This window comes from Talpa occidentalis, unplaced genomic scaffold, assembly GCF_014898055.3.
Source record: "Talpa occidentalis isolate TD23 unplaced genomic scaffold, MPIMG_talOcc4v2.1 talOcc4.8, whole genome shotgun sequence".
In the NCBI taxonomy this organism is placed as follows: Eukaryota; Metazoa; Chordata; class Mammalia; order Eulipotyphla; family Talpidae; genus Talpa; species Talpa occidentalis.
In genome coordinates, this window is record NW_023605194.1 from 28,525,785 (window position 1) to 28,553,465 (window position 27,681).

The following is a 27,681-nucleotide window of genomic DNA, read 5'->3' on the forward strand; positions in this document are numbered from 1 at the left end:
AGTAAGAAGAGTATGGACAGGGTCAGACTCATGGGACCTGGTTCAAAAGGAACCTCACTGGCTCTGTGGCCTTAGAGCAGAGAAATGGTTTTATTTTTTGCCAAATGACTCAATGGACTTACCTTCTAGAGTTGTGTGAGAATTTATAAGATAACATAAAAATACCACTACCAGGACCAGAAACTCTCAACCAATGTTGGCCCTTTCTTCTCTTACTTACACACAGTAAACTCACAGTCAATGGGGGAAAGTCTTGGAAGCAAATTATAATGGGAAATGCACTAAATGAGGTTGAGATGGGGTCACAAGAGATAAAGAACAAGGGTCTACTTTCCCTATAAGACCCTGGGCTCTATCTCACCATGTGACAACCTCCTTTGCCCAGGTCAGTGTACTGCAGTTAGGAGGTGATCACAGAACATGGGAAGGTGTCTACTTGGAGCTAGATTCTGTGCTAACTTCTGGGCATAAGTGGGCAACAAGTCTCAATATTGTATGTAAAGATCGAGTCTGTCATAGGAAGAGGGGAGAAATGCTTTGATAGGGTTAAGTATGGAGTTCTGAGGCATGTGGCAAGGACATTGCATGCTGCTCCTGGAGTGGAAGAGGTCAGTGAAAGCTTCCTGGAGAAAATGAACCAAAACTTGAACCTGAAGAGCAGCAGATGTCAGGCAACAGGGTGTGTGTGTGTGTGTGTGTGTGTGTGTGTGTGTGTGTGTGTGAGTGGAGAATATGTGATGGGGAAATTTCAAAGATTATTATATTTCATAAGATAGAAATAAAACTAACTTTGACACTTAGCCAGGTTAGACAAAAAAGGAAAAAGTGAAATTTCCAGGTGCCAGATGAGATAACTTAGTGGTCAGAGGCCTTTGTTTTGAGTGGAGGCTCAAGGTCTCACCCCCATAGAGACTGGGGGATGGGATACTGGTCTGACAGAAGGGAGGCAGAACTGAAGTTCCTACATAAAGTTTAGAGCCACAACAAGCTGCCCTTTCCATTTAACAAAAACTAACATACTTGAGAATGCTGTTAAAAAAAAAACTCTTGCTGACTTGAGCTGGGGAGAGCGAAAAGTCACCCACAACAAATTGAAAAGCCAGGTCTACACACACACAGATGTGCAGTCCAAATGTGTAACACCAGCCTGATGTGGGAATTCCAAGTGGAGAAATTAAAACAACAGTTCAGGACCATTAAAGTCCTACATTTTTAGCGAAAGCAAATGTGAAATTATTGCTATAGGAAAGCTTTCACAGCCCAGGGGTCATGGAACTCCCACAGAAAAAGCAACCTTGCTGAAGATGAGCTGACAAGCAGAATTATAAGCCACCATCCAAGAAAATGAACTATAGTGAGGAAAATAGAATACATAGAGTCAGAAACTTCACAACTAGCTCATTCATCTGAAAAGAACAATGACAGAAAGTACTACTAGAGATAAGAGTACAAAAGCGGTTGAGTGCTGGGCTGCGAAGCTGCCCGCAGCCTCTGCAGCACTGGTTTGATCCCAGGCCACCGGCGAGGGTTCCACATGGTGTGACAGACCTCTCCTGCCGTGCCCGCTGCTCCCCTCAGCAGTGTATTTCTCAGTCTGCCTGTTCTGTTCCCCGCTGTGGCTCTGGTGAATCCTCTCACCCTCCCACACTTCTGACTGTACCCAGTGCTTGTATAAATAAATAAATAAATTTTTAAAAAAAGAGTACAAAAGAGATGGGAATGAATGAAATTGTTCATAAAAGGAGAGTCAGAGTGAAGAGTGATTTAAGGGAAACTTATAGATGTTTTTAGGTGACAATATAGTTATTGAAAATAAAAACTCAATGGGCAGTTTAAAGCACAGTTTTGAACACAGCTGAAGGATGAGTAAATTGGAAGTTAGCTCTGAGGAAGTCAAATAAAACAGTAGACAGAGAAAAATAGAAAGACCAGTTTAGAGACACAGAATAGAGTGAGCCAGTTCCTGGATATGTGAGTTCTGGAAGGAGAATGAAGCAAATATAAGGAAGGACTGGCACTCTTCAAAGAGATAATGGCAAAGAATCTTGTAGATTTCAAGAAAAACATATATTTTCATTTCTAGGAAACTCAATCATTCTAAGAATGAATAAAATTAGAACTGTAATAAATCCACTAAAATTGGAGAGCATGGAAGAAAAAGATACATTTCGATTACATTGATTATATTGTCTGAAATTGAGAAAAGATTCTTCAACACCACAATTAATGCCAAACTGAAGGAATAATGAGTTTCAGAAAAATAGGAACTAAGAAAATTTCTTTCTTGGACAGTTACAAAGGAGCAACTTCCAAAACACAGACTGTGAAAAGGTGGAAATTGAACCTGGAGGGACAGAGGTAGGTTCTGCAAGGTAGGCAGGACACAGTGGGCAGATGCAATGTCTGCTTTGTAAAGCTTAGATATCAGGACACTCTAAAATGGCAGGGACAGTTGTGTAACCTATGAAGGACAAGTTTGAATGTCCAAAAAGTGGACTCCAGTGGGGACTAGGGTAGAACAAAGGCTCCACCTGCAGACAGGTGCATCTGCAATAGACTCTGGGAACCTCAGGATAGCTCCCAGGCTCCTTTGCAGGCTTCATTGTAACTCCGATGATGGGGAAGTGTTGGTACATTCATGGAGCCTCTCTTCCTAGGTATGGCTTTATGTAAGGAAACACATTAGGTCTGGATAAAATTAATGTGTGGGATCCCACATATTTCAGCCAGAGATGTGGTGTCAGGAACCCTGAGCAGGAACCCCAGCATGTGGTGACGCTGCTTCATCACTTTATATGGCTTCCAGCACAGCAGGACTTAGCTATTTCTTTGTACTTGGTTAATAATTAACCAATTATATGATCTAAATTGGGGGTCCTGCAGGCAAGCTGGGTGGTTGGGGAGTGGCTAGGGCTCAGAATAATAACTATTTTAATAATAGCTCTTTTACCAGTCTGAATGACTGTGCTGATATGTGCCTCCAGTATCAGGTCTGGATTGGGTAGCAGAGTGGTCTAGATGACTATGATCTTTAAGCAAGGTTCATGTCAGAAATCCTCCAACTGATGATATGATTCCAAAGCTTTGCTCTTCATTAAAAGCCCAGGTTTCTAACCCCCTTCCCTGTGGGGCTTGCTTAAGGGAGAGAGTGTAGGCAGCTTCTGCCCTCATCTACCCGACCCCTGCCTTCCTAGGTGCTGTTTGAAGGAGGGAAGGGGAAGGACTTATGAGCTATCAGAGATGGACAGCCCCCCACCAGCTGGAACTTTGTTCTCTCTGAGCTTGGAAGGTGGTAAAAATGGATTTTTCTCCTCTTGGCACTATGGAGAGTTCCTCAGGGAGTCCTTATTGGAAATACTAAATCAAGACAGATGCACGTTCATTCCAGCTGGTTGCTGGGGCGCCTTCCTCCACACCTAAGACTCAGTGCATTCTTACTGCTGTTCCCTCTGTCTCTCCCAGGTGGTCCTTTGGACTGAACTCAACACCTGCCACTCTGTTTCTTTTTCCTCGGTGACCCACATCTGGTCCCCAGGAAGTGTACTGGTCCTGGGCCCCAAGCAATCCTTGGCATCGACTGGGCCTCCCCTGGTCTCATCCATCTTGTACACCAGTTGCTTTAGGTTCTTAAGCATGAGTCAGGCAGCAGGCCCTAGCCTCCCAACTTTGGAGAGCCTTTTAAGCCTCCGAAGGAAAGAGCAAAACCATCTGTCCCTCTCCATGTGGGGCTTCCAGAGCTAAGAATGCCCTTCCCTCCCTACTCTCTGAGTCCTTTGATCTTTGGTCTGACTTGGGGGTTCAGAACGGAGCCACTGCTTAGAAATGGCATCTGTCAGTTCTGATGATGCTATTTTGCTTTGCGATTTCATTCCCATTTCTAACTTCAGAACTTCAACAATGGTGTACAATTACATGTGAGTTGGGGTTAACAGTTCCCTGCATTTTTTTCCTTTTGTTAGGCAGATAGGAATTATCCCATAGGTAAGGTATGGGGACCACTGGTCTGATCTTTTTGCAATTCTAAGGGAATTCTTGCCTTTCTGCTCGAAGTTTCCTTGGTTTAGAAATTGCAATAGAAAAACAAAGTTCAGATTTTGAGACAAAATCCATCATTTGGCAACGTGGCTTCCAAAAGAAAGTTCCAAATAATTCTCTATCCAAACTCAGACATTCTGGGTCCTGTCACTGCTTAAACGTGCTTTTTCTGTTTGGTCAGTGTGAGTTAAATTACTCTGGGCATTTTTTAGTTTCATGAACAGGAAAAAAATAAACTTTTTCAACTTAAAAATAAATGGAAGCCATTCTTCTGGCGGCAGATAGCTCCAAAAGATGTGACCTTTCAGAGTTCACACTGCCCAAGTGGGATGTTTCCTTGGAGGGATAGAATCTGTGTGAGTTCAATCAAGTAATGTCAAGGAGAAAATGTTAAATGATGGAGGCAGAAAAAATATTTGTAAGACAAGTAAACTTTGGAGCCAATTACTCTCCGTGATTTCCTGTAACTCACTCTATGCCCTGGTTTCAATGCTATTCAGAATGTTTTATGTCATTTTAATAACCAAAGCAGTTTGACTGAATAAATACAATGATTTGATTTATAAAAAGTGATCATTATAGTGGCTAGAAAAATAAGTTTCTATAGAAAATGGAATAATTTGATAGCTGCTGGGTGAGATGGATTTGTGTTGAATATCATGCAAACAAATCCAAACAGTGCTTTTTCCCTAAGTGGATTCCTTGGGTAATCAACCTACCAGGTTCTGGAAATGAACCATTATGCAAATTTATAAAATACAACTAGATATTTTCACCTTGGGATGTTTATAATTCTTTCCTTGGAAATAAGATCCTAAGTAAAATTCTCAGAGGCAATGCTCCAAAAAGATGAAGACCATAACTGCCTTGCTAGGCAAAGTAAATAAGAAACGCTGAGCTACACAGAGGAATATTAACTCAGTTTTGTGGCTGAGATATTATGGATTCTCGCAAGGGCTATATTTTACACATCTTTTATTATAGTGTTCATATCTTCATGTTTATGGTTCCCCCTCCCCAACTCAGTGATGAACTCAGGGGGATTTTGTAAGGAGCAAGGGCCAGTCCTCTGTCTGTCACCTTTTCAGTGAGCTCTGATGACCTTCTCTAAAACTCCTTATCTCCTTAGCTCTGAGCAAATCTAATCCTACATTTTGCTTTAATTTTCTCTTTAATATTTATTATCATCCAATTTGAGATATATATATATAGTTGTGTATATATACATATATGCATACACACATACATATATGTATATACATATACATAATACACATATGTGTGCATATATATATATATACATATACATGCATACAAACACATATATATCTTTGACTTACTTAGCTTCATCATCAGTGGACTCCCCCAGTAGTGCCTGGTAAATGTGTAACAACTGGCTCTTCAGGACAGGACAGGGTGAGCTGGGGGCCCTGATCTTCAGTGCTCCCCAGTGTGGTCAATTGCCAAAGACAGCTGGCTTGCAAAATTCCTAACAATTTCACAATTTGCTCTTGTAAACTAGTTTGAGCTGGCTCCAGCCCTTGTGGGTGTTCCATGAGGGCAAGGATTGCTATATGCTTTGTTAACCTCAACACTGAAATTAAAATAGTGGTTGACCCATAATAGAAGTTTCAACAATTACTTCAATGAATACATGATTGAATATAAGCATAAAATTTATAACAGGGATCATTGTATGTAAAGAGCAAGGTGTTCTATCATTTTTACTTAAATTCATTAATAAGAAATTTTTCTAAGCTACTAATGTTTGTCTATAATACTTTAGTAGTTCTATGATGCTTAAGGCTAGGGAATAATTTACTCTAATATTATTTGATATTTATGTAAAATTTGTATCACTTAAAAATAATGCTATTATAAACATCTTTGAACATAACTGGTTATGTTTTATTTGCTTAAATACAATTATACAAAAATCAGTGTGGGAAGTAGATCTATGAAGATTTCAAATGATATTCTCAAATTTGAAATTAAAATGATTATAAGAATGTTTGGTTAATTGTATGTGATATTGGAATATATTTTAGGAAATAAAATATAGACCTGTGCAACCAATAGGAAATCTAAAACATTGATTGCCTTATGTACAAATATAATAACTCTCATCAATAACAGAATGAGTTTGGAATAATTTGTAACAATATGGATAAAAGGTAATTTAGATTCATATTTCATATCGACAAAATATTCAAAATATTCATATTCATATCGACAAAATATTTTGTCGATAAAATGATTCTGGATAATTCAAAAACTAAAGTAAAATCAGAAAATATATTTTGTTGTAAAATTGTAGGAATGAGAATTTTCTAACAAGGAATAGAACAATTAAAGTAGAACAAATTTGAGAATAAAAGGAATTTTAAAACTTCTGTTCCCCAAGCATTAGCAAAGTTAAAACTAAGAGTCTTGATAACTATGACAGCTATAAAATAAATTAAAATTTTATGCAGAGCTGTAAAAATCTCTAAGAAATCATAAATTTTTAAAATGTTAGAGAACATAAGAATACATTTTATTTAAGGTAATAAATAAAATGGTGTATTTAATAAGCATGCATTAGAGAAAATAAAAACCATTTCCATCTGTCTATTAATTAATATGATGCAAAGTAGAATTTTACTAGACGAGACCATATTCTTAGTTTCTCTTTTTATTTAATGTACTACCTGTTCTGCTCCACTTTAATTCTCCCATGACTTCTTGAACAAAATGTGGATTGATGCATATATGCATCTCACTCAATTTGTCCACTCCCAACTCAGTCACTGAGATGCCAAAGGAAACATCAGACACTTGCCAAGGTAACCAACAGGGTTGAGAGCTGATGTGTGATTGTATTGTCCTGAGAGATAGTAATAACAGTTTCTTGCTCTTCCTAAAGAAAAACAAAGTCTCAAGATGTCAATAATGCAGAAGCAAATATTTTTCAAGCCCAAGTGCTTTGCCTTGAGATTACTTCACATGTGACCCCTACATGAGACTTCAGTGCAGATGTAGTACATCTATGTACTTCATGGGTACTGTGATCCACTGGTGTAATTTTATTATGAAAATAATTGTGATTAAGCATGAATGTCCAATTGTACTGGTGGCTCCAAGTCATGAATCATAGACTGCCAGGTGATGAAAGAAGTATCCATTTCTGATTCTAACCTTTGCAGAGACTCTTCCTACTTATCTCCTAGGTTATCTATCCAAGGTCTTTCCTTGGGAATTCTGCATCCATGCCATCCCCATGGCCTTCAGGAAGATGACAATGATGATTCCACAGCAGTTGGTGAGGTTCAAGGGTTCAGAGATAAAATATTATAACTACTTATTTTAAGAATAAGCCATGGGTTTTGAAGAAGAGAAACAGGTGAGTTTCATGTTTACTCTGGCTTTCAGCCTTGGACGCACTCTCTGAACTGACACAAGGAAACAAAGTTAACTAGAGAGTTGTGACCTCACTAGTCAGATAGAAAAGAATGATGTTCAGGGCAACAGAAGGAGCTAGAGTTTGTGGAACTGGAGAGAAGGGAACGCCTTAGACAAAGGAACCAACAAATATTCATAGGGATCCCTTTAAATCTTAACATGAGCACTAAGACTTAGATACCTGGAAGTGACTGGAGAACTGTGAACAAAAAAAAAAAAAGAGATTCCAGAAGTCACCTAGTCCAACTGCAAGAGTTGAAAGATCTCACTAAACACCTAGGGCATTTGGTTGTGATCCTAGATAATAAATGCCTCAAGAGAGAGAACTACAGAGACAATACCTAAGGGGAAAAATTAAATACTGTCCAAAAGAAAATAAATAAAAATAAAAATATAAAAATAAAAGAGTAGGGCTATTTAGCCTTAGGATAAGCATGATTGGAGATATGCCTTCACAACAGTTAAATTCAACCCATGACAGACATATGCTGACCCACCAATAAATAAACTGCCTGGGGCCTCCCCGGTGGCGCAGCGGTTGAGCGCTGGGTTGCGAAGCTGCCCGCGGCCTCTGCAGTGCCAGTTCGATCCCCGGCTGCTCCCCGGCCACCAGAGGAGGGTCCCACATGGCGCGCAGACCTCTCCTGCCGCCCGCTGCTCCCCTCAGCAGTGGATTTCGTCAGTCTGCCTGCTCTGCTCCCTGCTCTGGCTCTGGTGAATTCTCTCACCCTCCCGCGCTTCTGACTGTACACAGTGCTTGTATAAATAAATAAATAAATAAATAAATCTTTAAAAAAATAAATAAATAAATAAACTGCCTGCCCGAACAAAAATCAACAGCTTTTGAAGAAAGAAAACAAAATCTAATCTCTCAACAGTGTAACATGATCAAAAATTACTAGACTTGAGAAGCAGGAAGATGTATATGTATATGAATATGAATATGTATGTATAAAACCAGGGATATTAAACCCATCATCACACTAAATTTGTAAGACCTAGGGATAGATGTATAGATATTCTGGATTCTTTGTTCATTCTGAAAAAATGAGCTCAGTATTCCTGAATAAGTAGCTGAGCGAAGGTAAAAGAACACTTTTCAGCAGTTCCTTCATTGAATGTCCTTTGGCACAGAAATATAGTCTGCTCTGACAGTTATCAGTCATCCAGACCCAGCCATTTTCCAAATTAAGTTTCCCATATCCTACAAAACAACCACCTCACCTCACACATGCTGACATAGGGTTTCTAAGTGTCAGTAGAAACCCAGGGAGAAAACTAAAGTCTTCCAATTTACCTAAAAAGAAGTAATAAGTGAAGAAAGACGTGACCTGTCAGGTTCTAGATGCACCTGGAAAGACCTCCATAGGGCTGGCCATGTCAAATCTGCTGCCAGTTCCAAGGCCCAAGGAAATGAGCAGCCCCAAATGCCCATTTGCCTAGTCAGCAAATGCTAGTTGAGCACTGACACTGTGCCAGATGCTGTCCTGGGCCCCAGGAACACAGTAGTGGGCAAGACAGACCCAGTCTTTGCTCTAACAGGCCCAGCCCACTCTGAGTTTGTCATTGCCCTAATGTTCTGGGAGCAGGAACAAAAATTCCAGACCAATTAAGCAAACCCGGGGAAACAGAATCTTCTAGAAGAGGCTCAGGGCCTGAGTGGACCATTCAAAATGGACTGGTTTTCCAATTGCCCTTGTCAGGCCCATAAAGACAAGCAAAAAAAAAAAAAAAAAAAAAAATCAGATACTAAGCAAAGAAGTGAGGGGTGTAGAGAAGTTTCCATAGCAGAGCTTTGGGGGTTGGGAGGACTATGACTGATCAGATATTCAGTCTCCATCCGTACCCTTCAGTGCCAGCAGCTCTGTCCTGTGAGCACATTTGCAGTGCTGCCTCACTCCTTTCCCCTGCATTGGAGCTTCACAGAGCTCAATTTCCCTGCCTTCTGCTTTAGTTCCTGCTCTAATGCTATACTCTGTGCCTGGGATGGCTTGGATGCAATTCTGTGCATACCACACTCTTCCTAAAGCATCTGGTCTTCAAAAATAGATATGAAACAAATATGTGTGAAACAAAACATAGGCCCATGATGAGGTGTGCCCACATATGAGGGATCTTGGCGTAGCCAAGGGAAGGATGTTGGAGCTTATGTTGTGAGGTGTCTGATCCCATGACTCAGGGGTGCCAACCCCATAGGGAGGCCTCCGTATCAGGGAGCTCCTGGGCATGAAGGGTCATTGCTTTACCCTGACCCAGTAGCTAATCCATTCAGATGTTCAATTCTCAGTTTTTATGTTATCACACTTACTCCATGACTGTATATATGTTCCCCCAAAGAAAAACTGTTCCTCTGACTGTTCAGGTGAAGCACTGGGTCAAACAGGAGGACTGCAAGGGTCCAGTGACACTTCTGGCAAGAGATCAAAGCAGGGCTCAAGTCCCAAGGTCCTTTTCAGTCTGTTCTTGGGCTCCCTGATGTGGCTGCTTCTCCTAGGACCAGGTTCTACTCTGCAAAGGGAGCTGATCTGGCAAATCCCCCGATAAAAATATGTTCTGCAATTTGGACCTATTGCCCAGATCTTTATTTGAGCCCTTATTCTGGTATAAAGAATGGAGCTTGTGCCTGTCAAGCTGGCTGTCTGCGCTTCAGCGCTCTATGGGGCCAGGATGGCTGCTGCCTCCCATTGTCCTTCTTGCTAGGGGAGCTGGAGACCCTCTCGTGGTCCCATTGTGTGCTGGGCCGGCTGCCAGGCGCTCGTTCTGCACAGGCCTGTACCACGTCCCCACTTTCCTGGAATTCAAGGAGTAAGAATAAAAGCAACTCCTTATTCACTCCCCAATTATTTCTAGCTTCATTTTTCAGGCTCCCCCTATGGCATTGTTTTCCCAGGAACTATGAAGCAATGAAACCATTAAAAAATTCAAACACTGTGTATAGACTGTTTATCAAGAAAACAATCATAGAAAAGAGATCCTGCAATGTGCCCAGTGAAAATTTCAGCATGGGAGGAGGAGAATGGACTAGTCATGGGGAGGGTCAGGTTTCTTTCTGAAATGCTGACCAACTGGACCAGGGCCGGGATGGAGCCTCCACATGCGAGCACACACACACGCACACAGTGTGAGACCATATGTGTCCTGCTGTCTTTGTAGGACTCGTCTAAGAACAAGGAAGATTCAGATTTCCTTGTAGATAATTTATGAAATACTGTTAAACACACCCACTCCCCTGGGGGGGGAAATTTTTCAAGCAACAACCTAATTTTTGTTGATGGATTTTTGGATATTAGGGATATTAGTTCAGCATGATTTAATTTGTGGGTTTGGTTGAAGAAAGCAACAACGGAGGTCCAGCTTGATTCAGTCAAGAGAGAAAGAGAGACTTGGGCTGAGAAGGGACGGCCTCTAGCTCTTCCTCATATGCTCTCTGGAGGCCCGTTTCCCATCTGAGCACAGACCCGGGCCGTCTTTCCTGAAAGGGGTCTGGTTGGTGCCAGACACGCTCTGCCTCACTTCTCCCTCTGCTGTGTGCTCCCATAAGCATCCCACTCCAAGCTGACATCAAGGTAGAAAGCAGGCACTGCATCTCAGAGGTCTCTGCTCCCTGCCTGTCTTCCCAATGGGCAGCTCATGGAGAGTGATGGGATGAGTTCAGGGAGCAAGCTGGGTCAGGCCATTGCACTGGATCGCACTGATTGCAACACAACACCTGCCCAGGGTTGGAGTGCTGATCCTCAGAGCTGCAGAGGAGGCTCACTTGACCCCTTGATTCTAGAGAAGCCTGCAGTTGGATGACTTTTCTCATCAGCTTATGCATCTGTTCCTGGTGCTTAGGGATGCTGCCTTGGCCCACATCTCAGAGGCCATAGCAGGGTAACAGTTCGAACAGGGGCTGGGGAGATTTTACCACCTGAGCTGGTAGAAATCAAAGAATCAGAGCCCCATCTCCACAGGATAGAAAAGAGGAAAGAGAGGACATTGTCAGCAGTGTAATCAGGAGGCCCTCTGGTTCTACCCAGTATCTGCAGTCAGGCTCATCTGGGCCCCAACTGGCTGGGTGGGTAATGGTGGATGCAGAGACTATGGAAATACATGTTTCCTCCATAAGTCTCTTCAATCCTGTGGCTTCAGCAACTAAAAAAGCTCAACCTTCCATTGCAGGAAAGACCAGATGGCCTGCGCCTTGTTCCCAGACCCTCAGGCTACATACGTCCCAGCTGCTGATTTCCCTCATTTGGGAGAATGAAAACATGGGATCAGAAAGTCTCCAAGCTTTCTAATTGGGCCACCAGCTGATCTACCCAGACTTTTTCCTTTTAGCGAACTTGACCTTCTAACATGAATGGGGAAATGCCTATTTGCTTAAGCTTATATTTTCCATAGTTATGTAGCAAAATCCTACTTTTATAAGCATAGTTTAGCTCACAGCATAATGAGGCACCATTCAACCTTCAAAAAAAGCCAGTCAGACTTCTTTCCAGCTTGAGACAAGGATGCTAGGATATGGGGGTGCTAGAGAGGTAGGCACCATTTGCATCCTGCATGGAAAACAGTGGGGATTCATGCATCCTGGATGCTATGTTAAGTGAAATAAGTCACACAACAACAGATGTGTATGATGTCACTTATCTGAGGGACTTAGAGTGTTCAAATCAGAGAGACAGAAAATGCAAAGGAGTTTTGTCAGGGCTGGGGTGAGGGGTATGAAGAATTATTGTTTTAGGGGTACAGAGTTTCAGTTTTAGAAATTGAAGAGTTCAGAAGATGAATGTTGGTGATGGTTGTAACAATATGAATGCACTTGCCAACCTCTGATCTGCATGCTTAAAAATCATTAAGGTGGTAGGTTTTCTAGTATGTATGTATTACCACAATTTTAAAAAAAGGAGTGGGAGGGATTCAGCTAACCTGTTTTACTGAGGGAAATGGGAATAATCTACTGCTTTTGTCTTTATCCCAGTGGTGATGCTGGTACCTTAAGTCCTTATTTATCAGGAATAGTAATTCATGATTCTGGCATAAAATAAAGGGCTAACATCGCTACAACAGAAAGTGGAGGTGGGTTAGGTTGTTCAGTGCTTTAGCATGAGCTGCTGGTCATCGTCCGCCTTTCAGCGAGCTTCTACCAGGAGACAGCTTGGGGCCAGTACAATGCTAGGGAGCTGCCTTGCTTCTAGGACATGAGGAACAATGAATTTGACATGCATTCACTCTACTGAATGCTATAAACATTCTGACATTGAGTTTTTAATCAGTTCATGGAAGGCAGATGGGACTTTACTAGAGGAGTTTGAAGAGTAGATGATATGCATCCACATGAATCCCTTTGGGGGATAGCATGGCTGAGCAGCCAGCAGGTTCCAAGCACCTGTCTACATTCAGTGCACAGGTAGAGAGAACACACACCAATGCTTCCAGGTACACACCAAAGGAGGAGTGTACTCCAAGCTGGTAACACATGTTTAGCATAAAGCCTACTACTTCACTGCTAACAATGACTCAGTTCAGCTATTTGGAGCCAGAAAAGCCCCAGGCGAGCTCTCAGTTGGAACTGGCATCTGCTCAAGTGAAAGAATTAACTTCTTTGAAAAAAGAAAACAAACGTGAAGTGAAGAGGCAGACCTGTGCTCCTGGAGATTCTGTCAGCCTGCAATTCCCAAAGAAGGGCAGGGAGCCATGGGATTATATAGGTTGGTAGAATCTTGTCCACTTAAGGAACTGGCTGTGCCCTCGTGGAGCTATTTAGCCATTACACAGACAAAAGAAGAAACACATTTTCTGTAGCAGCAGGCAGTGATGTTTTTGTTGATTTTGGTCAAACCATAAAACCTTCACCTTTTGAAAACATACAGAATAGCAATGTTTATGTTCTGTGTGGCCCTCACCTTCCCCATACACAATATCCAGCTCTGAGAGTCCAAAACTCCTAGAATAACTTTTGGCAGACATCTTGGTTAAGTGCAGGAAGATTGTAAGCGTTTATGTTCTTCTATCTAGACCAAAGCTCTTGGGAGACTGCTGTTTATTTATCTGGCTCAAAGAGCAGAGCCTCCGATATCATATGAAATAGGTAATGTCATTAAAATACTTTATAAATCAGAAATTCCATCCGGTTTGGTCCATGTTCCTTCAGCGCTGAAATAAACATGCAGGAGTCCTTGCTGACTCCATTTCCTCTTGGTTTCCTCATCAACGTGCTGCCCTGCTCTCTCCTCGGTTTGTTTTTACTCATTCCCCTGGCCATTCTGCTCCAGGTTGGTCCTACTGCAATAACGAGGGAACCTTGTCTTGGTCTGCAATATGCCATAGACGGATGTGTTTTTCTTCTTCCCCTGGTGGAAAGGAGAGAATGGGACCGAGCAGTGGGCTGCACGACTGTCTGATCAAACAACATCCATCACCCTGTCGCAGGAGTGTCTCACAATAGTGCTTTACCTAGTCAAGCTGACTTCATTTCTTGGTAAATGTTTACTTTAGAAAATGATGCGTTGCCTAATAGAAAGTGTTCTGCAAATAAGGGACACCTAGCTCATCAAGCCCACAGGGTCATCGATGTGCCATTTGGCATGAGGACAATGGGACCCAGGAGGGAAATCAAATTGTTCAGAGCCAAAAGAGTGATGAGTCGACTCCCCCTTTGGAAGGAGAACCTTGAGAAAAATACCCCACACACCCTGCAGTGCAAGCTCTGCTCTCTCATTGCCCCCATCTCCCCAATACATTGCTGGATGCCTTTATTCCACTGTTTGAAACTGCTCTTTACATTATTCTGAAATCTTTGGCTGCCAACCATTGGATCTAAATCTGTCCTTGATTTGAGATAGATTCATTGTGTTCTTTCTTCCTGGTGGTGGCTATGCAAAAATACAAAGGATTCTAGATTATTCTCCCAAGTCTTAACTTTTCCAGGTAAATCATATTTCTTCAGTACTTCATCAACCCTTCTAGACAATTCCATATTTTCTTTTCAGATGTGTTTGAGGTTGTCAGTCATTATTCTGAAAGCATCATGTCTGGAACGAGTCGGATGTTCCAGACATCTAATCAGCACTGTTAAAGATTTTCTGAATCATCTCATGCTGTGCTTGCACATAAACTTACACATTCTCAGTTCCTCTCTTGTTTGTTGATTTTTATAAATAATGTATTATTTGTATTTATCTTTTAAACTATTTCATGGATTTCTCAATCCTAAAACATTCTAAAGTGACTTTTAAAAATATAATAGCTATTGTAAAAAACATTAAAGAACTGCAATCGGATACTGTAAATAAGGAAAATAGAAAAAATCAAAAGTTGCATGGGCAGGTGAAATGCATTCCAGGAGACGCTATAACCCAGTTAGAGGTGGGCCACTGAGTTTCCTAGCAACAAGTGGAAAAAGAGTAATATAATTCTTTATCAGTCAGCATGCACATTAAGGAAACATAGGTCTGCCAGCCTCCCGGCTCCCTGTCCTCCCTGCCTTGCCAGGCTGTGGGCTTGCCCCACAATAGTTGGCACAGAAAGAGCATTAAAGCCTGAAAAAGCCATGGAGGGCTCCGGGGCTCTCCTTTACCTGTCTGCCTGAATAGATACATAACCTTACCTGTGCTTGCTGGCACAAAAACTTTTTACAATCTGCTCTTCCTTCTTGCAGCAGCCTCTATCCCAAACAACATGAATGATATCAGAAAGTTTAGGGGCATCATCCACCTAAAAACATTATGCATGTTCTAAACACACACATCTGATATTTCTGGAGTTCTGAGAACATTGCACATGCAGCGTCCAACTCAGTCATCTCACAGTTCTATGATGAGGATGACTGTTAACATAACCAGGACCCCTACTTCCACAATGATGAAATACAGGTTTTAAGGATGTAAGTTACATTTGCAACTACAGATTTGAATAGGTACCTGAGACCACATGGCAGCACTTGCTCATAAACTCACCTTTGATGGTCATTCTCAATACCTGGAGACTGGGCCAGGAACTCCTAGTCCCAGAGAGAACCAGCCAGGATTCACCTGAAACCAAATGCAACCCAAGTCACTGCTCCTTCTTGGTGGTGGTGCATTTCAAGTCCATAGTGGTTACACTCAAGCATCGAGGCTACCAGAAGCAGCTGCCTCCACTTTAGGAAATTGGGTCTGTGACACCCAGTAGCTGTCCACCTGGAGGAATAGAGAAGAGAAGGAATTTTTCAGAAGATGACACTTTCTTTGTTATTGTTGGCACTCGCGCTGGTCAACTCATTTCAGCTGAGTAAGCAGTAGTGCCTCAACCCGAAAAGCATCATGGACTTCATCTCACACTGTGTGGAATTTTTAAGGGTTATTGAGTGTTCTTTTCATGGCCCCTTAAGATCTGTGAAATACATCTCTGTCCTTGGCAAACACACTGAGGGTTTTTCAGTCTCCATGCCCCATTGAAATGTCAAAGTATGAGAGGGAGACATGGCTTCTCCTGTTTGGGAGGCTTGATAGAGCAAACCAATGATGTATGCAAAACAGCTGGAAGCTTTGCCAGGATTTCTGTGAAAATATATGGACCTCCATCTAGTATTGCTTTTATATGCATGAAAACTGGCCTGTCTGCGGGTCTAAGCATCTAACAGACATTGGAAATTATGGGTGCCCCCCAAAACAGACCAAGTTGAAGGGCTCCTCTCTGTGTGAAAGGGCTGCTCAGAACTAATCTTCCTAGAGGCCCAATTGCTCAGAGCAGCTACTGCTGGTGAGAAGAGGATTTGGTCTAAGAACACAACACTCACCTTTATTCCTTCCTGGCAAACTAGAGCCAGGAGACACTGATGGGAGTTTAACCAGCTCTTTCTAATTGCTCTTTTATAGATAAGAGAAGTTGAGGCCTAGCATACAATTCTTCTAATGTAAAACAGAGCCATTGTGGGGTGGGGGGGGGCATGCATTCCATGAGGGAAGTTAATCCCTAAATGGGCATTTCACCATGACAATGAAGACTGGGGCTGAGTGAGTGAGCACCATGGCCACAGTGGGTGACCTCTAAGTTGGGTGGTAACCTTGGAATGCACATGGAGGTAGTCATAGGAACCTAGAGCTGAGTGGGGAGATTTTTGAGAGATCATGGTGCCTGCAGAGTGAACAGAGACTGCCTCTGCTGTGCTTGGGCAACATCTGAGCTAAAGTGAGTAGCAGCTGAAGATGTGGTAGAATTGGTGTCTGCAGGGCGTGGAGGTATCTGGAGAGGTAGGCATGCTCTCTGATGGAGCTTCGGACAATGGTTCTCAACTCAGGGTGACATGGCCCCCCAGGAGACATTTGACAACATATGTGTTGGTTGTCACAATTAGGGTGCAGGCACTACTGGTATCTAGTGGATAGAGGCAGGGATGTCACTAAACACCCTACAATGATCAGTATGGCTTCTAGTAACAGCATTATGAAACAATAAAGAAATCTAGACAAAAATATCAATAGCACTGAGGTTAAGAAACTTCAGTTTAAGAATTTGTGAGTTCTTAAATTAGTACGCAATGACAGTTTTCATTTATAGTTGTTGATTCTACCACACTGATTTGAGATTAATTTTCTCAGGCTTTACAGAGTTATGTGCCAACTAATAATATCATGGCAAAAGAGGAAAATGGTTTAGAAATATTCAAACACATTTTGCCATAGTTTAGTGCCCAATTCTTTCTCCCACGCTGGAAAACACTCTCCCTCCTTAACACTCCCTAGGGCTCGATCTGTCCTCCTGGGAACTTTGAAACTTTATTTCATCTGGGCCTGATTAATTCTTCTCTCACTCTTAATGGCAGCCAGTTGAATGTCTTATCCCTAGAAACTATTTAATGAATGTTTGCTATCTCCCCATGGCCACTGTGGCTGACCTGAAGCTGAGTTTCCAAGCATTCATTCCACCATGTTTATCTTTAGCTTGGGAAAAGTGGTCATATGTACTTTCAGAGCCTGTCTCCACTGGAAGAACTCTTGGAAGCGGGGCCAGAGCCCCATTAATAGCTTTTCCCTGTCTCAGTTGTCACCTTGAGACTCCAGCAGTTTTTCATGTTTATGGCCTTGAGTCCTCCTTGGAAATAGAAAATGACATACTCTTCACCCACCAGCCTCTTGTCCTCCGCCCACATTGTTGTATGCCTCCTTTGGTCTCAGCAATGATTTTGAATAAATGACTCTCTTTAACACAGTCTTAAGTGACCCAGGCGGGCATGACAAGTAAGAAACCATCCCTCTCTTAAAAGTTCCCACTTAAGTGAAGCAGACAGGTGGGCCTGTAAATCCTCATGATGGATGAATGAAATGCCATAGTAGAAACAGAGAGAATGTTTGTGAGAGTGGAGAGAAACAAGGCTGTTACTGGGCCTGGCCGAAGGGGAGGAGACAGTACGGCAGGGCCATGTGCTCACTGGTCTTACAGAGAGGGCACACAAGGCAATCAGATGGGACTACTTGCCTAAGAAAGAAGTTTCTTTCTTCATATAGAGAACATGATGGCCCAGAGAAGAAGCCATGGCACCCACACTGCTGCCAAGGCAACCCGACCAACCCATGGCTTCCATATTCTGAGCAGGCCACAATCTGGAGGTTGAAGCAGTGGATGAGACCAGCTCATGAGCTGCAGGACCCTCTGGAGGCCAGACTGACATAGCCCCTCCTGTGCCCCCCTCCCCTGACTTCCCCCAGTGCAATCACCCTTCTAATTCCTGGGTAGGGCAGGATGTCTTTTACTCCTCAGTCCACCATGCATTGGGTTCTTCCCCCATTTGGAAAACATCCTCTGTGGGTGATTTTTATACCCACTGAAGTTTCACTCATCATCAACTGGAATGTCACAGGTCACTGCTCCATGAAGTGCTTCCATCCCACCCAGGTAGAAACCGTTGTTTTTGTCCTAGCTCATCGCTCCTGGGTTTGGCCTCACATCAGCAGTAAGAATGTTAAGGTCTGTCCCCTTCATATGTTCCTGGAGGCCAAGCATGCATGATCATTTTTACCTATTTTTTTAACTGAGATATAACACATAACATTAGTTTCAGGTCTACATCATAGTGATTTGATGTTTGTATGCAGTGTGAAATGATTACCACAAAATGCCTAATAAACATCATATGCATATTTTTAAAACATATTTGTATATTTGAATCATCTTTTCCCATGTTAACTCTCATAAGTACTTAGTAGATTCTGAATAAATGTTTGCTGCTGACAAAGATGGTTAAGTAGTGCAAATGTTTCACAATGTTTCTCAGGAAGTATGTCCCTACCGAAAGGACCCAGGTGCTTCAAAGAAGTATTGAATGTTTTCAAGCTCAGCCTTTAATGGTGTTCCTAAACACATAGACGGCGGTGGTGCAGAGGGGATATTAAAGTTCAAAGACACAGAAATCAGGTTGAAGATGGTAAGTGATCAGACTCTTAAGGGAATAAGAGCATTTCCTCATTTGGACCAGAGCAGAAATGTCTGTAATCCAGATATTTAGAACTCGTCAGGGTGAATAGGTGGGGGAAGTTTCACAGAGCAGCCTGGAGCAGGGCCCTCGGGGATGAACGCCATGTGATCACAAAGGTCACAGCTCACCCCAGAGCTTCGGATTCCATGATAGCACATCTGCTTTTGATTGCAGGGATTCCGAGCACTGGGCTTAGGGCAGGACGCCATCTGAAGGAGGAAATACTAAGCCTGTCTGCAGGTCTCGATGTTCCCACCACAGGGGATCAGCTAAGCCCTGTGACCGCAGGAGAGACACTGGAGCTTTGTCTCTGAGGCCCCACACGTGGAGAAATTTGCAGCCCACTCTGGCCTCTCAGAACAGATAAAACAGGGCACGCCGAGGTGCAACATCAGGACAAGTGGATGTGACAGGAGTGGGAGAAAGCAGTTTAAGATGTGGTAGTCAAGAAAAAGGCTCAGGATCAGACCTAGATCCATGCTGGCGTCCCTGCAGCACCACTCACTGGCCCTGGTGTGACCTCAGTAGTCTCCAATGTCTCTCATTTATAAAATGGGGGTTTAATTGAGATACTGCATGCAAAGCATTTAAGGCCCTGATGGAACTTGCCAGGCAATCATATTGGCCACTCTTATTTTGTAATTCAACTTTGGCATTCTCCATCTGGAAGACACAATGTGCTTTGAAATTTGAAAGAAAGAAAGAAAAAATACCACGCCCCCAGCATATTGTTTAGAATAGTGAGAGTCTTAAGCAGGCAAGCAGCCCTGGTTCCCTGCTGGGCACAGATGTTAGGGACAGACTTCTCCACGAGTGCACTTGCTGCCCAGCGAGAGGGAGCCAGGGCCACCGAGTCACGTGAGCGGAGACTGCGAAAGCTGCAAAAACACATGTGGCGGGAACAGGCACAAGGAGACAATGCCGGCCCCAGGAGGTCACCGAGGCTGCATGGGACATGGATTCCTTGGCACGCTGCGGCAGCAAGGACTATGTAAACAGGAGATCAAAACAACAGCCTCCCTAGCCCTTCAGCGTGATAAATGTTTGTCCCAAATGTGCAACGGGAGTCAGACCACCACCATCTTTTTATAGTCTGAATTTTAAGAGGACCCGAGAGAATGCTCACTCATGTGGGCTCAGGAGATCTTTTCTGCTGCCTTGTCTCCGTGGTGGCTGGACCCACACACTAGGGCCAGACAACCCCCTGCATTTTCAAAGCCTGGTCTGCCTGTGTGACCCGTCCCAAGCAAGGAGGCCAAGGACCCACTGCTTTGAGGCTTTCATCACTCTAAACCAGGAGCCCTCCCCCATGACGTTGCAATGGGGGGGGCCTGCCTAGTCCAAAATGATGCCCATCATCCCAGGGCCAGAGAAGACCATGTCTGTGAGTTCTGAAAAGAAGGTTTTATGGGAAAGAAAACAGAGAAGCAGGTGTGCTCAGGATCATAAGACTCCAATAAGTTTCAGCAGCTCTTCCTTCCATGTTTGCTACCAATCACACACAGTGCCATAGCACCTTCACCTCGGCCGTCACTACTTGGCCCCTCCCTGCCTTATCTTGGGCATCTTCTCTTAAAAGCAGAAAATATGGAAAAGAGAACATGTCCTGCTAAGATTTCATAAACATGGAACTGTTTTAGGCTCTGCCTTAGAATGAAATTGACGGGTAGTTATGTCTCAAACCATCCCTAGGACAGACGGCTAGACAGATGAATCAAGCAATCTATAATCCATTGGATGGAAAGATCACTGGGATGGCCAAAAAATGTAAGATTTAACCATCTTCTTTTTCATTGTGAGGGCCACAAAGGTTATCATCTCTGTTGGCTATTTATCATTCTGTCTTTTCTGTCAAAAGTGCCAAATTAATGTTCAAATCCTTGCTCATGTTTGTTATTTTATTTAGGAAGTATCAGCAATGCAGTCATTTGTCTTAGAATGTTTGAATTGCTTTGTTTTTATTGTCTGAATGATAGGGGTTAAGGGAGAATGGCGGGACACCAGACCCAGGACAGGAATCCGCACATACCCACATGCACAGGCTGCGCATACACTATATGACCAATGATCTGTTCTGTCTAAACTAGAACTCTTGCTTTGAACTGGGATTCCTACCCCAATGATTGCTAAATGAGGGCCAGATATTGAAGCTACCTGAAATTAACCAAGCAGGCCAGGATGCACCAAGGTCCAGAGAACAGGGAGGCTGAACATGACAAATACCAAGGACACCAACTATGATGGGCTGTTCTGCTGAACCAATTCATTTTTTTATAAAAGATTTATTTATTTATTTATACAAGCACTGGGTACAGTCAGAAGTGCGGGAGGGTGAGAGAATCCACCAGAGCCAGAGTGGGGAGCAGAACAGGCAGACTGACAAAATACACTGGTGAGGGGAGCAGCAGACATGGCAGGAGAGGTCTGCGAGCCATGTGTGACCCTCGCCGGCAGCCGAGGATTGAACTGGAACTGCTGAGGCAGCGCTCAACTGCTGCGCCACCAGGGAGGCCCTGAACCAATTCATTTTGACTGTTTTGTTAAACTGACTATAAAACAGCCAGCTCGAGATGAGATGCAGAATGGTTTTGCCATTCTCTCAGATCATTGGCCATGGGAGAACAGTCTCCTCAGGGTTCTATGCCCACGGTTCTCCTAGATCAATGACCAATGATATGAGAAACAAAAGTGCTTATAGACTCTCTTCTTATCTCTGCTTATTGGCTTGTTGGTAGTGGCAGGCAGCAGAACCCAGCCCTATTCCCAGGAACGTGTCCACTACATTACAATGCTGGGTGACAAGGTGATTATTAGCATCATGCCCAAGATTACATGCTGAGACATGCTCGAACAAGTATCCAAAAGAGGAAGGCTGAGGACCGAGTCAGGAGTCCAGTAAGTGGCCAGGCGGAGACTCATGGGCGAGAGTAGTGGTTTCAGAATGGTCCAGGAGGATCTTAGAGATGGGTGTGTGTATGTGTGCATGCACAAGTCTAGGTGTGTGCATGGATGTGCATGTGTATCTACACACTTGTGTGCATGTTAGGGCTAGGGTATGATGTGGTAATGATGATGGCAATGATGAAGTCAGTGACTAGATTTTCATGACAGCACATGAACTTCTATATGGCTCCTGTTGGCTTTCTTATACCTCTGGGTTACACATTCATGAACACTGAACAGGGTCTATGCCTTATGACAGAGAAATTTGTTGAAAAGAACTACTTGCTTGGCTTTAGCATCGGGGAGTACTTCCAGGCTGAGCCCACAGCACCCATGGGGGGCCCAGGAGAACCACAGAGAGCAGGGAGGTGTCAACTCAGAGTTAGCTTAGTTTGTGGTGCAGGAGCCCTCTCGAAGAGAACATGGGAAGGTGGAGGCAAGAGCAGGAGCAATTGGTGTCTGGTGGGAGTGGAACTCAGTGAGTGCAGCAAAGTTTGCTAGGAGGTGAGATTAGAGAGTTCCCCACAGTGGGGTCTCCAGAGTTTTTAAATAATAATGAGTTTGGGTTAGAGTAAAAATAATCATGTGTCTTCATAAGAAACACTTTAAATGAGGGTGATTTGACTGAGCTGGCATGCTGAAAGTACCTGGAGGATATGCTGGAAGGAACTATAGGGCCCAGTGGACCAGACCAGGTTGGTGGCTGGTCCCACAATAGCAGCGCCCAGGAGCAGGCGATTGTGGGCCTGGGTACAGGCTTTCGCCCAACCTTCCTCTCACCTGTCTCTCCTCCTTAGGAAGGAGAACAGGTGGTAGCAGCATCCCAGACTCAGTGTTGCTTCAACTAAATTGTAAGACTTACTGACCAGGATGAATTGGCAGCTCAGGCCTCCCTCACACTCAAAAAACTGATCAGAAGTTAGAGGCAGAAGGGCAGGGTGGAGGGGCGGTTGTGGGGGCATAGAACCACTCCTTCTTCAAGGGGAGTATCATAAAATAATTTCATCTTCTTTTATTCCCTCTCCAGAGGTTTTCCCTGTAGCCATGAGGGAGAAGACTCTTCATTCCAGTCTCCTCAAAATACTGAATATCTCCTACTACTTCATGTCTACTAGGAAATATCTGTCCCAGAAGACTGCATCACACATCACTCACTATTCCTCAGTGTGGACACATTGCATCGATAATTTCATCTCTACCACCTTCCCTCCACATGACAAGGGAACAAAGGTCATTTCTGAGTCTGGGGATTTGCAAAGAGGGCATACTGGGAAAGTGACTGAGGAAGGGGCATTGGGTGCTGTTTCCCTGGGGAGGCTGTGAGGGCACCGCAGTTGGGGAACATGCCAGGGTATTCACAGCATGCTGAGGGGCAGCCCCCGGCATCCCAGGGCGTGTATGGTGGGCTGGACCAGACCATAGGCTCCCAGGGAGCTTATGGCTCATGGGAGTCAACCAGGCCCCCAGGGAGGCCCTTCATCAGAGGGTGGCTGGACCCCCACACTGCCCTCGTTCACCCACCACAGCTGCTTCTAGAGCTGGCGCTGCAAGGTGTCACTTCTCAATCCAAGGCTGGCTCTCCTGATTTGGTGGCCTCTGGAAGAAGACACCCAGGCCCAGATGTGTCTACTGTCCTCTCCTCAACAAGTGATCAAGGCCAAGCCAGGCCCATTCTGAAGGTGAGAAGGCTTGTGGATTTGGCCCTAAAGAGGCATCCGTGGTGTTGAGGACAGCTTCAGACATGGGGCTAGGCCTCTTGCACACGCCCATCAGGATTCATTCTCCTCTGCTCAATTGTGACTCTTTTTACAAAAGCAAAATAAATACATAGCAAAGGAGCCTTAGGCAGGGCACTTACAAATAGCAAGTGAATTTATTTAACTAAGTGAAATCAAAAAGGACTTTATTTCCAGGATTCACTCCTGAATCTTTTTTTTTTTTTTGAGGTTTGTAAAATATAATTTTATTAAAATATTTTAATAGTAATTTTTTTTTATTGAGGTGACATTGGTTTATAACACTGTACATTATTTAGGGATATAGGCTCACACCTCTTCATGTGTTACCTCACCACGCCCACCACCTTAGCACCCACATCCTCCACCACAGCCCAGGGAGGCCCTGCAACTATGAAACCGTAGAGATGAAATAGTCAGGCTGTGGAGTCAGACTAGAGATGGTGGGCGCCAAGTCAGAGGGTTTGGAAAAGAAAAATTGGGTTCCAAATTCTTGAGGTTTCCATCATGTTAAGCACCCATCCATTTGTCCAGACCTGAAAACCTATTACAATGTGTCCCTTGTTATTTTTAGAATTTAAGATGATATTTTCCTATTTTAGTTAATGGCCTGAGAATGAGATTTTGGTTGTTTGCAATAAATTGCCTGATTTGGAAGTATTGGTGCAGAGGGACTCTATAATTCAAAGTCTTTTTATAGCATGCTTTTTTCTCCTGGTCTGGAGAATTCCTTTAATCAGGTGGTGGGAGTGATTAATGACCCCATGTGCCTGAGTGCAGATGGAGGCCTCTGTCCTCTGGATGAGGAGACCTGGGATCATGGCAGCCACACGCTACAGAAAAGGAAATCCCAGGACCTCGTTCCCTACCCCAAACAAGCAGGCATGCAATTAAAGCCCCGCCAAGTCCCACCCAAACCAGAGAGGATGGATATAGTAATTGATGGAATGCACTCAAGGCCATATCCTCAGATAAGCAAGCCCAAGGTTCCCCTTTCTGGCCCTGAAAAGCAAAGGGGGGGAGGTGCAGAACATGTTCCACACTTTTTTCCCCCATCTGCTCATTATTTCAAAAGGGAAATACTTAAAATCTTCAACCAACATTGCTAAGCACTTATTATGGGCCAGGCACTAAATGGCAGGAGGAAAGCCTGTAAAAGAGTAGTATTTTATCACTGTTCCTGGGGAGTTTACAGTGTAATGGGAGAGACATACAAATAATTACAGCAGAAGATGCTAACAGCCACAGCAGGGGGCTGTGTTGGATGCCTCGGAGAGAAGACTTTGCAGGAATTTGCTAGTCTAGAATGGAGGAAAGGGTGTTCCCAGAAGAAGTAATGAGGGGTGCAACACCCTGTGCCAGAAGGGCGAGGGCTGCTGGGTGAGAGGCAGGCCAGGGCGATGGGACAGCAGAGAGGGTGGGACAGGGAGGAAGGTCAGAACAAGGAAGGTTTCTATGCCAAACACAGATCTGCTTCTGCAGGCAATAAGGAACAATGGGGTGTTTTAAAGCTGCGGAATTGAAATGGGATTGACATTTTACACTTCTCACCTCTCATTGGAATGATGTAGAGATAGGAGGAGTCAAAGTCACACAGAAAACAGACGATGGTGCCCTTCCATCCTGAGAGAAGCTTCTGGAGTTTCTCATTCAGCCATGTATTTGTGCTAATTCATCCACTCTTTTTTTTTTTTTTTTTGGAGAAGAAGTATGTTCCTGTTATGTTCCTAACGTTCCTAACAGGTATCCCAGGTGTCTCCACAAACCTTACCTTTCCAAGTTGTCCCACTTTGACTCCACTGGATACACTCCGATGATATTTTTGCAAGGCTCTCTTCGCACCTGGAAAAACAACATACAGGGAAGTTCTCCACAAGTCAAACGCATGTTTCTCAGGATATGAGAAGAAAACAGCGTCCATTCAGCTTTGCACCTGTCTGGAACATCTACACCTGGGACTGTCCCGAAAAGAAGGTTTGACCCTGTACTGACCCTGCCAGAGGCCTCCTGTCATAAGAAAGAGTGGGTGTGGGCACCCTTACCTGTGGAAGCACAAGCCCCTGCCTTCCTCATCTCTGAAATATATTTCCTGATGCTCAGGTCACAGCCTGGCTTCCTGCTCACTCCTCTCACCTGGATTGAAAGGCCAGAAGTTTACTTTAACAGTGACCTGGAGGCAAACGTCATTGTTTCTGTTTTATCAAGCAGAAAAAGCAAGCTCTTTCCACTGTAGAAATCAGGGACTTTGTAGCAACTGAGATGGGGGGGGGTGCATTTCAGAAGGTTTATATGGATTCTCCAAAGCCAGCACAATCTCTCGTTGGGTCACAACTCCCTCTGCCCCCTCTCTCCCCTGCAGGGATACTCACCCTGCTCCCACACCTCCTCTGGGGAAGCCTTTCTCCATTATGTCTCACCGTCCTCAGGGCAGCGGCTGCAACCTCACCTCCGAGAAGCCTGTGCTTCTCTTAATGAAATCACACGAGTCTCATCTGTCTTGGGCTCCTTGGGTTTTATTAACAATTTGCAGTGAATACTGAAGCGATCTTGGCAACCTCTGTGTTACAGAGCTTTCTCAATGTTCCGGGGATGTCAGACCTGACAACTGCTCCCCCACCATGTGCAGTGTCCAGACAGGGGTGGCTCTTCAGCCCTTGGGGCTGGGCGGGACTGGCTTTTTATTTGTTTTTATTTATTTTATTTTTTTATATTATTATATATATTTTTTACATCATTGTTCATTTTTAAACAATGTTTCCTTCCCCCCATCCCCTCAGGTGTAGTCCCCATAGAGTTTCCTTCCCCAGTGCACCCGTGCACCATCACCTCAGTCCCCTGTGCTCCTCCCTCCCTCCCTCTGATCCCTCTCCGGCCTCCTCCCCTGCAGGATGTCTCTGGTTTATAATTGCCCATTTTTGCTTTGCTGTGTTTTGTACTGTTATCATTTTTTTACACTGATGGGACTGGCTTTTTAAAGAAGGTGAACCTTCGCCAGGTGGCTGTGCTGAGGAGGAGGGGGCCATGTTGCGCTCTGGCGGTGGGAGCCTCAAAGAGTGGGGTTTGGAATACGGGCAGATCTGAGTTTAAAAGCAGAATCTTCATAACTCATGGGGGAATTTCAAATGACAAACGTGTGGGGATACCCCAACACCCCTGCGAGAGTGAGTAAAAGTAGAAAGACTGATAACACTCAGCCACTCTGTGCTGGGCCCACAATGACTCCGCTTCTAGCCCTCTGCTGTTGAGAGGAGGGGGCACAGGCACTGTGGGGAGCAGAATTCTCTTCTGAAGTTGGACAAGCATGCACTCCCTGGGGTGCATCTCCAACGGAAAGGGGCACTTGGGCACACCAAAGTTATGCCAAACCTGTTTGTGGCAGTTTTACCTCAAATAGTCAAAAACCGGGCAGAAACCCAAATGCCCGAGGGCAGGAGAGTAAGTAAGCAAATCATGGTGTGTCCAGGCGATAAAGCCACCACCGCAGCATCACTACGTGTATTGACCTGCGTGAACCTCACAGATATAACGCGGATAACTCGTGTGGCACGAGAGTGTTTGCTCTTGGTTCCAGTCATATGAAGTCTGGCAGGCGAAACTCACATAGGGAGAAGGCAGAGTGGGTACCCTCTGAGGCCCCCCGTGGGAACAGGGGGAACAGGGGAGCCTCTGTAGACTCGATATGTTCTATAAGGAGGCCTGGGAGGTAGCTCCTGGCCTCAGTATCTTTCATAGTAACGTGGAATAATAAAGTGTAACTTTGGGGTTCTTAAGGAGCGGGTAGGAGGAAGGATGCCAGGGCTTCGCAGAGTGCCTGGAGAGAAGTAAGCCTACAGGGGGCCTAGGGTGTGTTTTTTTCTCCTTCCTTTGGTGCTCACTTGAAAGGCCTGGGGCAGGTATGTGGTCTAGAGATTTTATGTGGGACAGGCTGGGGGAAGGTGCTTGCAGTTCGTAAGCCAGGAGAAACCCAAGTAAACTCAGCACTGCACCGCCGCCCTGATCAGCCCCATTCTCCTCTCCAGCCCCAGATCTACCATCAGAAGCTCTCAGCAAATGACCCCATTCAGGGAAGGTCTCCAAAGACCCTGGGGCTCA

General features: G+C 44.2%; 1 long non-coding RNA gene across 1 annotated transcript; it reads right to left on the reverse strand.

Annotated features, from left to right (window-relative positions):
* Positions 1 to 6,763: 6,763 nt before the first annotated feature.
* LOC129145038 (uncharacterized) lies at positions 6,764 to 25,417 on the reverse strand. Its single transcript, XR_008550035.1, has 3 exons — positions 25,361 to 25,417; positions 15,414 to 15,635; positions 6,764 to 6,934 (listed from the first exon to the last, which is right to left on the reverse strand). It is a non-coding gene; the product is annotated as an uncharacterized LOC129145038 (long non-coding RNA).
* Between the last annotated feature and the right edge of the window lie 2,264 nt (positions 25,418 to 27,681).